Below are 13,546 nucleotides of genomic sequence, written 5' to 3' on the forward strand. Positions count from 1 at the left end.
TTTTGGCTGTGGAAGAGATTAGATCCAGCCGAAGCGGAGCTTTTATCTCCGGCCAGTTCTTCTCAGCTGCCTTTTTTTTTTTTTTGGCAGCCCCAGACAGGCTAGCCCCCCCCCAGGACAAAACAAAGTTTTTTTCAAGCTAGATTTGATACGGGAGGGTACCACCCCTGTGAGATTTATGCTTTTATTACTATCTTAAATACCAGCACCATTCGTCTTAAAGACTTCTTTGTTTAAATAGACTACAAAATGGCGATTTCTCTCCGTGGATGATTACTGGATGTACTTAGCCGGGCTTATCTTCCTGCAGACCGCTCCTTAACAAAATAAACTCTTTTTCTTTGGAAATAGAGGGGAGCGAAGCGCTGCTTACTTGTTTATTTATTATGGCACCCAGATCAAAGAAGCGTCTTGCTACAAATGTGTCTAAAGAATTTAAAGAATCTTTTTTGGAAATACAGCCTTTGTCTCCTACGCCCTCTACTGGAGAAGTTTTAACACAGGAATATCTCTTTAAAATTTTTGATGCCTTTAAGCAAGAACTTAAGGAATTTGTATTGCAACTTTATGATGATCTAAAATCTAAAGTTAATCAAATGAAGGCGAATACGTTTGCAGCCGTGTCTGCCCTGTCGGATTACTCTGCTGAAATAGAGAACAAATTGGAAAGTCTGGAGAAGGCTAATTTTGATTTGACTACCAATATTCAAATTTTACAAGAAAAAATTAGAAATAACGAAGAACAGCTTATGATGCTAAATTTTGATAGGAAGGCATTTTCAATAAGAGTCAGGGGATTCCGTGAAAAGGAGCAAGAGAATTTGAAACAGACCTTTGCTGAAGCCTTCAGCCATGCGCTGGGAAGCCCGGGACTTAACTTTGATTGGCAGATTCGGAAAATCTATCGCCAGAACTCATTGACAGCGGAACAGCGACAGCTCCCGAGGGATATAATTATACATTTCTCTACCAAAGAATCTAGAAACGCGATTGTGCAAAAGTTTCATAATAACAGTCTCCGAGTTGATGACCAGGACGTGATTGTCTTCAAAAATATACCTTCCCAGATGTTGAAAGCAAGAAGGGACTACACCTTTTTAACTAAAGAGCTTAGGAGTCAACAGATTCGATACAGATGGGAGGCCCCTGCCGGCATCACGGTTACATTTGAGAATCAAAGATTTCGTCTTAATTCTGTTTCAGAGGCTCAAGATTTCTATTGTAGGATTCTGAAGGCGGGATTTCCTGATGCGCTTGGAAGAGAGGAGAGACAAGCGGAAGGAGAAAGCAAACGGCTGGCCATGCGGCTGCAAGATGGAGGGGGTAGCCCCTCCTCCCTCGGAGAAGCAGAAGAACGCAGATCAAGAATTTAGATACTTCAAAAGACTTCCTAAAGTTGAGGACTGAATGGGGGTTTGAGACCTCTCTCCGGTAGAAAAATTGGACTAATTTTTATCAGAAGGGAAAGCTGGGTGAAACTACTTTGAGCTAGATTCTAAAGTAACGTTAGCATAAATTTGATAGTGGTTAAAAGAATGCGGAATGATTTATGTTGTTTAAACTTTGTTAGATGGGACTATTTTAAAATAGAAGGTTAACTGACTCCTGCTGAAAGTATTATTTGAATATGATTCATGCTATTTAACTTTTATTTGAAGGGAAAGTTGGTTGTAATAGTTTTGAGTTACATTTCAAATAAACGCTAGTATAAATTTGATAGTGGTAAATATTAGACAAGCAAGAGATGAGGGTAAAATGCATGTGGAATGAACTACGTTATTTGAGGTAAATACCAGACAAGCAAGGGAAGAGGGCAAAATTTATGTTGTTTAAAGCTTATTAGAATAAGAAGCCACTTGGGATTATTTTAAGATAACTGTAAAAAGAATGCGGAATGATTTATGTTGTTTAAACTTTGTTAGAAGCGACTACCTTAAAATAGAAGGTTAACTGATTCTTGCTGAAAGTATTATTGGAATATGTGGAATGATTTATGCTACAAATCGCTCTGAGTTATATTTTAAACAAATGGTAGTATAAATTTGATAGTGGTAAATATCAGACAAGTGGGGGATGAGGGTAAAATACATGTGGAATGAACTAAGTTATTTAAATTCTATTAGAAGGGGAAGTCGGTTGGAATTATCTTAAGATAGAAATTGATTCCTGTGTAAAGTAATATCTGATCTACGCTGCTTAACTTTACTAAGAAGGGGAAATCTGGTTAGATTATTTTGAATTACTGTTTGAAAAAGGGGTAAAGAAAGATCATTTACGCTGTTTAAATTTTACTAGAAGGGAAAGTTTGATTACTTGTCTGTAAAGTTATATTTGAATATATGGCATGAATCACGCTGCTTAAATCTTATTGGAAGGGATCATGAGGTTTAGGAAGGGAACGGGAGAGCCTACAGAAGGTCGGGGTAAATAGCAAAGAAGTAAGAGATGAGAATAAAATATAGATAGAATGATTTATACTATTTAAGCATAGATAAAGATGGGGGGCTGAGATCAACACAAAGAGTGGTCTCTTTTTTCTTTTTTCTCTTTTCTCTTTCTTTTTTTCCTTTTTTTTTTCTTTCTCTGCTTTTTCCCTTTTTTTTTTTTTTTTTTTTTTTGATATATTACTTTTATTTTTTAATCCATATGTATACAAGATATTTTAGATAGAAGGTAGTGCCAGGTGTGGGCCCTGGGAAGTCGGGAGGATTAGGGATGGGGATTGTGGGGGGTGGGGTGGGGGGTGTTAATATAGTTTTAATAAGAACAAGAATGTATTTATATACGGTGGTTCTTTTTTTTTTATTATTATTATTATTATTTTCCTTGGTTCACTTTACTTTTATCAGATCAAACAACACTCGAATAAAGGCATACACCAAGGAGGGAGGTAGAGGGAAGGAAGAGGGAGGAGTAAGGAAGGAGTAAGGGGAATGTAAGGAGTATGTAAGGAGGGTGTCTGGGGAGTAAGGGGAGAAGGAAGGTTTGAGGGGAAAGGGAAGTAGGAGGGGAGTGTTAGAGGGAGAAAGGAAAGTTGGAGGGGGTAGATGGGGTGTATGGAGGATGGAAGGGTTAGGTGGGGTTGCGAATGATGAGTTGTGTTTCCTTTTTATTTGTTCGTTTTATTCCCTTTTTCTTTTTTTTTTCTTTTCTTATAGTAAATACCCTGTATATAAATGATTGCAAATGGAATGTGAAAATTGAATAAAATATTTTATACAAGAAAATAGACCAAAAAATAGGTTTTGTAATAGCTGAGGATAACTTGTTTAAACAAATAAGAGATCAAAGTTTAATGCACATAAAGAGGATATATAATGTATTAGTGCAGATGGACTCAGAAACCGAAATGGTTAAAGATTGTATGATAAAATGGGCTCAGAATATTGAAGAACCTATAATGCTGGACACATGGGAAAAAATATGGGTAAGAAATGTAAAATTTACACAAGCACAAAATTTGAGAGAAAATTTTTATAAGATGTTTTATAGATGGCACTTAGATCCCAAAAAGCTTGCTTCTATGTATTCAAATGTTCAGCCTAAATGTTGGAGATGTGGTTCTTTTGATGCTACATATTTTCATATATGGTGGACATGTCGTAATGTTAAGGCATTTTGGATAAAAATTTGGTGGATCCTGCAAAATATCTTCAAAAAAAGGATAAAATTCACTCCCAAACTGTTTTTACTAGGTATATGTATTGACTTTGTAGCAGTAGAGATTAATTTGGTTCTGTACTTAATAACGGCAGCAAGACTCTTGGTGGCGCAATACTGGAAGAAGAAAGACCTGCCTACAATTCAAGAATGGACTTTGAAGGTTACAAACTTAGCCGAAATGGCAAAAATTTCAGCATATCTTAAAGAACATTCAAATGAGAAGTATAAACGAGACTGGAAAAAATGGATTGATTATATACAAAGCAAATACGGGACTAGGAAATTCCAGATAGCTTATGCTTAAAATTAGTAATAACTTAAATTGTTAAAAATTTGGGTAACAGCAAGAAGCTGAGTTCAATGTAGAGATATTTTAGACTGTGATTGTCAAAAAGTTATACCATGTATGGGCTCTGGGAAGTCGGGGGGAGGGAAGGGAGGCGGGGATCTAGGGGGAGGGGGGAGGGGGGAAATATAATATGTGTTAAATTTTAAAGCATGATTGCACTTGTATACTGTGGTTTTTTTTAATGTTAGTGTCAAAACAGAACAAACTGAATATATCGGAAAGTAATAGATACCGAAGGGAGGAGTTGAATGAAAGAAGAAGGAGAGTAGAGAGAGTGAGAGAGAGGAGGAGGAGAAGGAAGGGAGGGAATGGATTAAGAGAGGGAGTGATAGGGTTAGGGTTAGATAGAGGGGGAGGGGAAGTAGGTGTAGAGGGGTATGAGAGAAGGAAGAATGAAAGTTGGAGGGGGATGAAAGAGGGTGTATGGTGGGCTAAGGCGGTATATTGGGTTTGTATTGTAGGGGGCATTTTCTATAAAAGCGAGGGCTGTGTTTATTACTCAATGTTATATGCCTCGGTTGCACAGTAAACATGTGATTGTATAGAATGAAATGGAAATAAAAAAGATTTGTACTGTTAAAAAAAAAAGAAAAAAAAGAAAAAAAAAAAAAAGAAAACGAGACACCTCACTTCTTCCTTCATTCCTCTTGCTTATCTACCTTCACCTTATCCATCTTCTGCTCTTTTCTTCTCTTCCTTCCTTTCTCCTTCCATCCTCTCTTCTTTCCTCACTCACTCCCTTCCTCCTTTTCTCTTCCTTCCTCCTTCCATTCTTTCAACTTCCTTTCTTTTACCTATCTATCTTTTCTGTCTTTCTGCTCTTTCCATTTCTCTCTTCCTATTCGCTTCTGTTCCTTCCTCCTTCCATCCTTTCACCTTCCCTCCTTCCTATTTCTTCCTTCCTTCTGCCTATCAACTTCATCCTCCTCGTCTTTCTGCTCTTTCCCTCTCTTCCCCTTTTCTTCCCACCTCCTTCCCTCTTTTCTCCCTCCCTTCTTCTTTTTCTTCCTTTCTTCTTCCATCTTCCTCCTTTCTCCTTCCTTCCATCTTTTCTCCTTCCATCTTCTCCCCCCTCCCTTCTTCTTTTCCTTCCCCCTCCCTCCTTCCTTCCTCTCCTTCCCACTCTCTCCTTGGGAGGGGTTGGGGTTGGGGGTGGCAGCAGAGACCAAATAAAGTCAGAAAATCTTATTAAAACTTTCCTATTTGTTGGATTGCCTTGCTGCGAACTTATAAACCAAATCAGGGAAACATTTTGCAACCGAGCATGCTGCAAGGAGAGGCAGTCCTGCCCCAGTTTTGCAAGGAATGAGAAACGGTGCTTTAAACCGAAGCAACTGCAATCGGAACCGCAGACAGGGAAAGAAAGAAAGATCCTTGTAACACAAAACCCACCTTTGCATGGTTGTGAGAACATAAACAAAACAAAAAAAAGCACAGCATCCCTCCGCCCTCTTCCTTCGTCCTTCTCCGTCACTAACAGCTGGGGGCTCAGAAATCGGAGTGAAAAGCCAGTCCTCCATCTCTTCCCTCTTCCCGGATTCACTCCGAAGTTTTAAATCTTCCTTCTGTGCATAAACACTCCCTCCCTCCCCCTCTCCCTCTCTCTGTATCTGTTTGTCTCTCACTCTCTGTGTGGCTCTTTACCTCTATCTCCCCCCCTCCCTCTCTCTGTCTCTCTTGTCATTCTCTGTGTGTGTCTGTCTCTCTCTCTCTGTCTCTCCTCCCTCCCTGTGTGTGTGTGTATGTGTGTGGGGGATCCCTGCCACTGCGGATAGGCTCCGGACTAGTGGAGCCTCCTCTTCCTCCTTTTTAACCAGGCGATCTTTGGCTGCTACACAATCCCAAGGTTTGCAGTGGCTTCAGAGAAAGAAGGCATGCGAGAAAGCCCCCACCGCCCATCCCCGCTGCCTGAACATTTGAATGAAGGAGGCTGCAGGCTCCTTTGTCCTTGGCTATGCAATTTTCTTTCGTTCTCTGCTGCCCGAACGAGTGAATGAGGCAGAGGGAGAATGAAAGGAGATTGCGTCCCTTCTGTCTCCCCGTTGCTCAGAAAAGCAACTGTGGGAAGGTCCTTTGGTGGCGGCAGGCATCCTAGAACCTGCCTGCTAGCAAAGGACCTTCCCAGAGTTGCTTTTCTGAGCAATGGGGAGACAGAAGGGACAAAATACCGGCCGGCTGGGATGGGTATACACAATGATGCCAGACCAAGATTCCTCCACGATCCCCAGGAAGAGGCAGAGAAGCGGAAAGCAGCCACAGCATCGGCGGGTGGAGAGAGGAAAGGAAGCTGCAGCTGAAGGGGGAGATGCTTGCTACGGTTCCCTGCTAGAAGCCGCCAAGGGCTGCGTCCACCGCTCATGGCTTCCAGGTGCCGTTTGGCAATGGGAGGCCAGCAACCACCGCAGCAGCAACATATTCCCTTGGCAAAGGCAGATGCAATTCCCCGGCGGCTTGCCTGCATGCGTGCACACACACACGGCCCCGCACACTCCCTTCCCTTCCATGGCTGGCTTCCTTCCCTAAATCCCTAAAGGCTCCGCTTCGCGGGAGCCAGTACTGTCGCCCGCTTTCATTTTCTCTCCGTTGTGCTCCGAGCTCCGCCTACCACACAACACTGTGACCTTTCCTCTGACAGAAATGTAAATTTTTAGGGAAGGAGTGATAGTCTCGGCCGATCGGACCTTCCTGGCCGCCTTTGCCGTTTCCAGCCTCGGTGCAGGGGCAAATGCGGTGCCCTTGCGGTGGCTCCTCCACCCCCCGCCCTTCCCCCACCTGCAGCCCCCCCCCCCGGCCTGGGGGTGGGTGTCTCCCAGCTCGGAGCTCTGCCTTATCCTTCTCCCCACCTCAGCGCGGCCCGTCTTGGTCCAGACCCTCCACGGCTCCACCCCCCACTCATCCTTTTCGCAGCCGAGGGAAGGAAAGGGGGGGGGAAGGCTTCTGGCGGCTCCCGAGTGGCGATCCCACTGCCATCCGCCTGCCCCAGACTCCCTCCCTCCCTCTTGCAGCCCGCCCCATGCGAATTCCCACCCCCCCTGCATCTTCTCCCAGGTTTCTCTCTCAGGGTAGGGAGGCTGCGGGCTGGCAGTAGCCGCCGCGGGCTGGCTTTCCCCCCCCCTGCCCCACCTCACCTCCTCCACTAGCCTTTGTCCCTCCACAGTAGGGTGGCTGGGGGGAGGAGACAGCCCGCCCGCCCAACTCCGCAAAAGGGGAGAAGGAGAGGAGGGCCGTCTCCTCCCCCCAGGCGCCCTGTGGAGGGACAAAGGCTAGTGGAGGAGGCGGGGTGGGGTGGGGGAAATCCAGACTCCCTAGGGAAGGCCTTCCCTTGCTAAAAGCTGCCGCCACCCACTCTAAGCGGCAAAGCCTCCCGATTCCCACCGGTTACTCACCAGTGAAGCAGCAAACAGTGAAGCAGCAAACAGCGAAGGCGAAATGAAACGGAGACACGCGCGGCGTGCTTAAGCGGACTCCAGCCAATCAGTGAGCTGGCTAGGATGCCGCGTGCTTAAAGTTTTCCATCCCAGCCAGCTCACTGATTGGCTGGAGTCCAGGCCAATCAGTGAGCGGCAGGCTGGGCTGGCTTAGATTTTTAGTGCAGAATAGAATAGATGGGGGAAAGGAATGAGCGAGCTAGCGGCAGCTGATGATGGGCGGGAGAGCCAGCGAGCGCCGAAATAAAGCGGGGCTTTTTGAGAAGCGGGCGGGACGCGGGAAAAATGATGAAAAATCGGGTCTGTCCCGCCAAATCCGGGACGTCTGGTCACCTTATGGTAGAATGAACAAACACACACACAAACACACACACACACATACACTCCAATGCAGTCACATTCCTTCACTAACTTGCTTTCCAGCTCCATTCTCTGCTCCACGTGGAGGACATGAAAAGTAGACTGTGTCCCTATGGTAAAAAAAAAATACCAGAAAATACCTTCCAAGTTCTTTCTCCCCCCCCAAAAAAAAAATTCTCATAAATTTGGAAGAAGTCCCACAAACTACTTTTCTTGCCCTGCACGTGGCAGTGGAGAATGGAGCAGGAAAGCAGGTTAGTGGAGAGATGTGGCTGCCTTGGGGGTGGGTGGGTTAGGGATCTCTCTCACACCCACCCACCCACCATCCTTTCCTTGGGAATTCTGCACAGACGCAGAGAAAGCTTCGGATAGAGGATTTGGGGGATGTGCCTCTGCCCTGAGATCCCAAGGAAAGAACGATTGCCAGGAAAGGGGGTGGGGGTAATTTGCCTCTTATCCTGTTCTGAGTCTGTGCTGAGTTTCAGAACAGGGTAAAAGGAAGGAAAATCTTCCCTCCCCATTTTCAAGCCGTTTGCAAAAATGCCTCATTCCGAGCCTTCTATCCTGCAATATGCTGAAGGCTCAAAATGGAACATTTTTGTAAACCATTTGAAAATATGGAGGGGGATATTCCTGCTTTTCCCCCTGTTCTGAAGGTCACAGAATGAAAACAGGATAAGAGACAAAATCCTCCCTCCTGCATGCCTTCAATCCTACAATCCTGGATAATGTGAAGGCTTGGAATGTGGCGTTTTTCAAACCGCTTGAAAATGGGGAGGGGCAGGGATGTGCAATCAGGGGAGGCAGGGGAGGCAAAGCCTCACCACTGTCACCATGAAAAGAAGAATAATGTAAAAGGAAAAAGGCTGAGCTAGTTGCTGCCAGAGTCACCATGGATGACTCTGCTTAGTGCTTAACTGTTTAAAAAAGCCTCTTAAAAAGTGCCCTCTACAGGAGGCGGCAGGAGAACAAGGTGCCTCATCTAGTCTGACTTTATGATCACTCAAGCAGACCTAAGCAAGGGTTAAAAGCTGAAAAATTCCTGACGTACTTAGGCACGTCGTTCTCCTGCCTCCTGTAGAGGGCGGTTTTTAGAGGCTTTTTTAAACAGTTAAGCAGAGTCATCCACACAGTGACGCTGGCAACAACTAGCTCAGCCTACCTCAGCTCTTGCCTTTTTCCTTTTACATTTTTTTTTATTTTCATGATGGCAGGCAAGAGCAGAGTTCAAATCCTTTTTGAAACACCTGGAAAAGGTACGTGTATGTGTGGGTCGGAGGGAGGGGGAGGAATTCAAACTTAATCCTCCTGGTGCAACTTTGTGTGTGTGTGTGTGTGTTTGAGAGAGGGGGAGGGAGCATATTGAGACAGTTCTTTATTTTATGCACTATGTAACACTCTAAGACTATGCCTTTGGGTCTTCTAAAATTTTAATTATCCAATCATAAGCAAAAACAATGTTTTCAGTAGAATGAATTTCCACTTCTACTTACACCTGCCAGCCAAAATGCTGCTAGTGGAATTGCTAACATGGGATGAGGAGGAAAATCTACATTTTCTGAATCCTGGTGCAACTTTGTGTGTGTGAGAGAGAGAGAGAAGAAGGGCGGGAGGGAGGGAGAGAGGGAGGAAGGAAGGAAGGGAAGGGAGAAGAAAAAGAAAAAGAAAGAAGGAAACTTATTTAGCAAATAATGCTGTTGCTTTAAATCAGAACTGAGCATGCCTGGTTGTGGAATTCTGGGAGTTGAAGTCCACAAATCTAAAAACATGCTGCCTCACCAGCCATGAACCTCACCACACATCACTGGGGAGGGCGGGTTGTCTCTTATCCTGTTCTCAGTCTGTGCTGACCTTCGGAACAGGGGGGAGAGGCAGGAATATCTCCCCATTTTCAAGCCGTTCGCAAAAACGCCCCATTTCGAACTTTCAATGTGAATATGCAGGTAAGAAGCGACCTCCTGTAGGCATTAAAATCCATACACTTGGGACATCGGAAGAAGCCCTGCGAGGAGACTCTGCTGCCAAAGTGCAGGAAATCTCCCCACCACCACGAAGAGGTGGCTGAAGGCAGCGTTTGTGTTGCCTTCATCCTGGTGAAACTCCTCTTTGAAAGGACGATCTGCAGGTTCTGGGGGGGAGATTTCCTTCGGCAGCAGTGTCTCCTTGCATGGCTTCTTCCAATGTCCCAGGTGTATTGATTTCCGTGCCTTCTTTTCCTCTTCCGTGGATGGAATTGCGAGCTGTGACTATCACCGTTGGGCAAGGAGGGCATGAGGCATTTGAGGTGTGTTGCTTGGGCTCTGGCTTCTTTTGCAGCCGCAATTGGCTGCAAAAGCGACCGGCGTTTGCTGGAGACAGAGGCCTGAGCAGTACCCGCGAATCAGCTGTTTTGTGAACGGAGCAGCCCAATTGATCCGATTAAGGGGCCAAGAAGCCATAAGATAACCGGGGAAGGGAAGGGCTGCCCCTTGTTCTGGCTAAACTCAACCCTTCACTAGGGCTCATTTTTGGGAGAGGATTTATATTTTTGCCCACCACAAAAATCTGGCATGGCCTTAGTTTTAGGACATGTGGTATTTTCGGGAAAACAGAGTCTATCTATCTATATCTATCTATAGCTATACCTATCTATATATATCCATATCTATCTATTTATGTATCTTTCTCTAACTCTAGATCTATATCTATATATCTTTATCTCTATGTCTATCTCTCTATATGTATATGTATCTATATCTATCTATCTCTACATCTCTATCTATCTCTATCTCTCCATATCTATAGCTTGCTCTATCTATCTATCTATCTATCTATCTATCTATCTATCTATCTATCTATCTATCATCTATCTATCAATAAATTGGCTAATTAATGGTAGTAGTAAGTCCAAAAGCATATATTTCTTATAAACTTTAGGTAATATAAGCCACTGGGATTCCTTTCACAAATCTGGAATTTGTGCATCATTGAAAATATTATTTTGGTTAAGCTGATATATAAAACAAAAGTTTCAATCAATGCTTCCTTTTCTACAGAAGACCCTTTGATTGGACACAAAGCCCCTCCTGACCTTCACAGGTGTGCAGCAGAAGCCCCCAAAGTAATGGGCATGTGGTCATTAAATTATATGGTTGCTTGAGTGCTTCCCCTTCCAATATCAAACCCATGCCTAGATAACATATCTAGAGTGGTCATGGAGAAAAGCAGCTCTTGAATTCACATGAAGTATTAGTGAGGTTTTACAAATCCTTAGTAAGTCCACATCTAGAATACTGCATCCAGTTTTGGTCACCAAATTACAAAAAAGATGCTGAGACTTTGGAAAAAGTACAGAGAAGAGCAACTAACATGATTAAAGGCCTGGAGATCAAAACATATGAGGAACAGTTGCAGGAATTGGGTATGGCTAATCTAGAGAAACGAAGGACTAGGGGTGACATGATAGCAGTGTTCCAGTATTTGAGAAGTTGCTACAAAGAAGAGGGGAGTCAGCTTATTTTCCAAAGCACCAGAAGGCAAGACAAGAAACAATGGTTAGAAATTAATCACAGAGAGAAGCAACCTGGAATTAAGGAGAAACTTCCTAACAATGAGGACAATTAACCGGTGGAACAACTTGCCTTCACAAGTTGTGGATGCTTCATCGCTGCAGGTTTTTAAGAAGAGACTGGAAAGTACACACCTGTGGGATTTTGTACGGGGCTATTAATGTTGATATCTGGATGGAGATGTCCTTATCACTTCGATCAAAAAGAGCCAAATGGTTGTCCTTCTTTCCACAGCTGTAGTTGGGAACATTGGCTTCTCCCGTAGATAGGATGTCCAGCAAGGCATCTGATGTGCCAAGAGTGCTGAAATAGTTGTCATGGATGTTGTAGCCAAGCGTGAGATTGTGCAAGAGCGGGGAATTCTTACTGACCATTTGAATAGCAAAAATATGCCGTAGGATTCTAGACTGATCAGAGGATATTCTAGTGTAAAAAACGTTCATTTTATCATCCTTACCCATCACTATCATCAATAGCAAAATATATTGTATACTTTTTATACAATATATTTTTGTTTGACTGGTGAAAATGAAGCATAGCACTTTTGAATGAGCAATAAATAAACTTCTGTAAAAATGACTGTTATTATCATCAACAAAAAAACCAGCATATTTTCTTTCAGTCTAATCCACTTTTGTCTCTTGAAGCCTACAGAATCTTAAGCCAATACTGACTCCAAACCCAGAGACCAATGATACCCACCCATCTCCATTTAATTTTAATGAATGTTGGGGAGATGGAATTGATACAGTCCCCCTCCTGGGTTAAGAATCACAAATGCACCACTATTTGTAACAATACTAATCTTCATCTGCCCGGTAACCAAGGTTGAAAATAAATGAATTATTAAAGTGGAATCACCATAGAAGGAAGAGGATGTTTCAAAAGTAACCCAGAAACCAATTCTAAAAAATAAGTCATCCTGGATTTCTATAAGGACCAGGAAGTGAATATCAATCATTTGTATTTGAAATGAGCTGGGCAGGGGGAAATTACAATAATCACTAATTTAAACAATAGTATTCAAATCATGAATTCAAGACTCAATGGGGAGAGAAAAATAATGTGGACTTTTTTCTGTCCCTTCTTTGGATGTGAGTCTATTTCTCAATATAAGACAAAGAAAGCATGGAAATAACAATGATTCAAGAAAGTAGACAGGTCAGGTGCTGCAATATAGGAGGCAGTGGAATAAGGAAAACAAAATGAGAAATCTATAAACAGAGGGAATGGAACTGCATTATCCTAAATGACTTACGAGTGAAACTGATTAGAAGGCTCTGCATTGAAAGGGAGCACTATATGCACCAGTTCTGATGTAGCGATGATTATATTTATGAAATGGTCTCCTGGTCTGTAATAACTCCATGGGTTTTTTGCATCTTGGTGCTCTAAACTCAGTGGGCATTTCATTCTCAGCTTCCCCGAGACAGGCTGAGACAACAGCAGCATCAAAAGCAGAAGCAGGAGGTCCATGATTCATAGGGCTGAATCAATCACCTCCCTGTTTCTGAACAAGAACAGGAAGAATGAAAAGTCCTCTCACAAGAGCCAGTAACTTTCCTGATTCAGACAGAGACAAACCAAGCTTCACCTGGAAAGGAGAGAAAGGTACATTTAACAGCACCGCCCCAGCCTGTGTCCTAAAATTCATATAACACAAAGGGTGACCTAAAGCCTTTATCCTTTCCTTGATGCAACTTCCCCTCCATATTGCTTCAGTCTGATGTTTACATCAGTTTCTGGAGACGTAGAAGACATCTCAAAGAGCAGGATGGTGATAATTACAGTGAGAAGCAACCTTTCCTCTGGGGATCCATTTGCAAAAAGGAAGGCAGAGTATAGCATGTTGGTGAACCCCTGAGGGAAAATTTCTGTATCGGTTGTGGCCTTCCCTGTCAGGATGCATCCAGAAAATGATGCGGGAGGAAGACACAGTATTGTTATTGAGTTCTGCTGTCCTTCAACATGGTTTCTTTTCTTCAGGGTCACCCAGGGTTGGGCTTCAAAAATTTAGCAAGGGATTCTCTGCCCTGTTTCTGGTAGGTGTGGCCATGGGGGGTGTGGCCTAGTTGGTCTCCTGCACCACACGGGGGGGGGGGGGTTTATTGCCTTCAACATGGTTTCTTTTCTCCAGGGTCTTCTGGGTAAGGTCATCCAGAACTATAGTGTTTGGCCATTCTAGGCTGAAAATATGG

Source organism: Thamnophis elegans, chromosome 2 (genome assembly GCF_009769535.1).
Source record: "Thamnophis elegans isolate rThaEle1 chromosome 2, rThaEle1.pri, whole genome shotgun sequence".
Classification (NCBI taxonomy): Eukaryota; Metazoa; Chordata; class Lepidosauria; order Squamata; family Colubridae; genus Thamnophis; species Thamnophis elegans.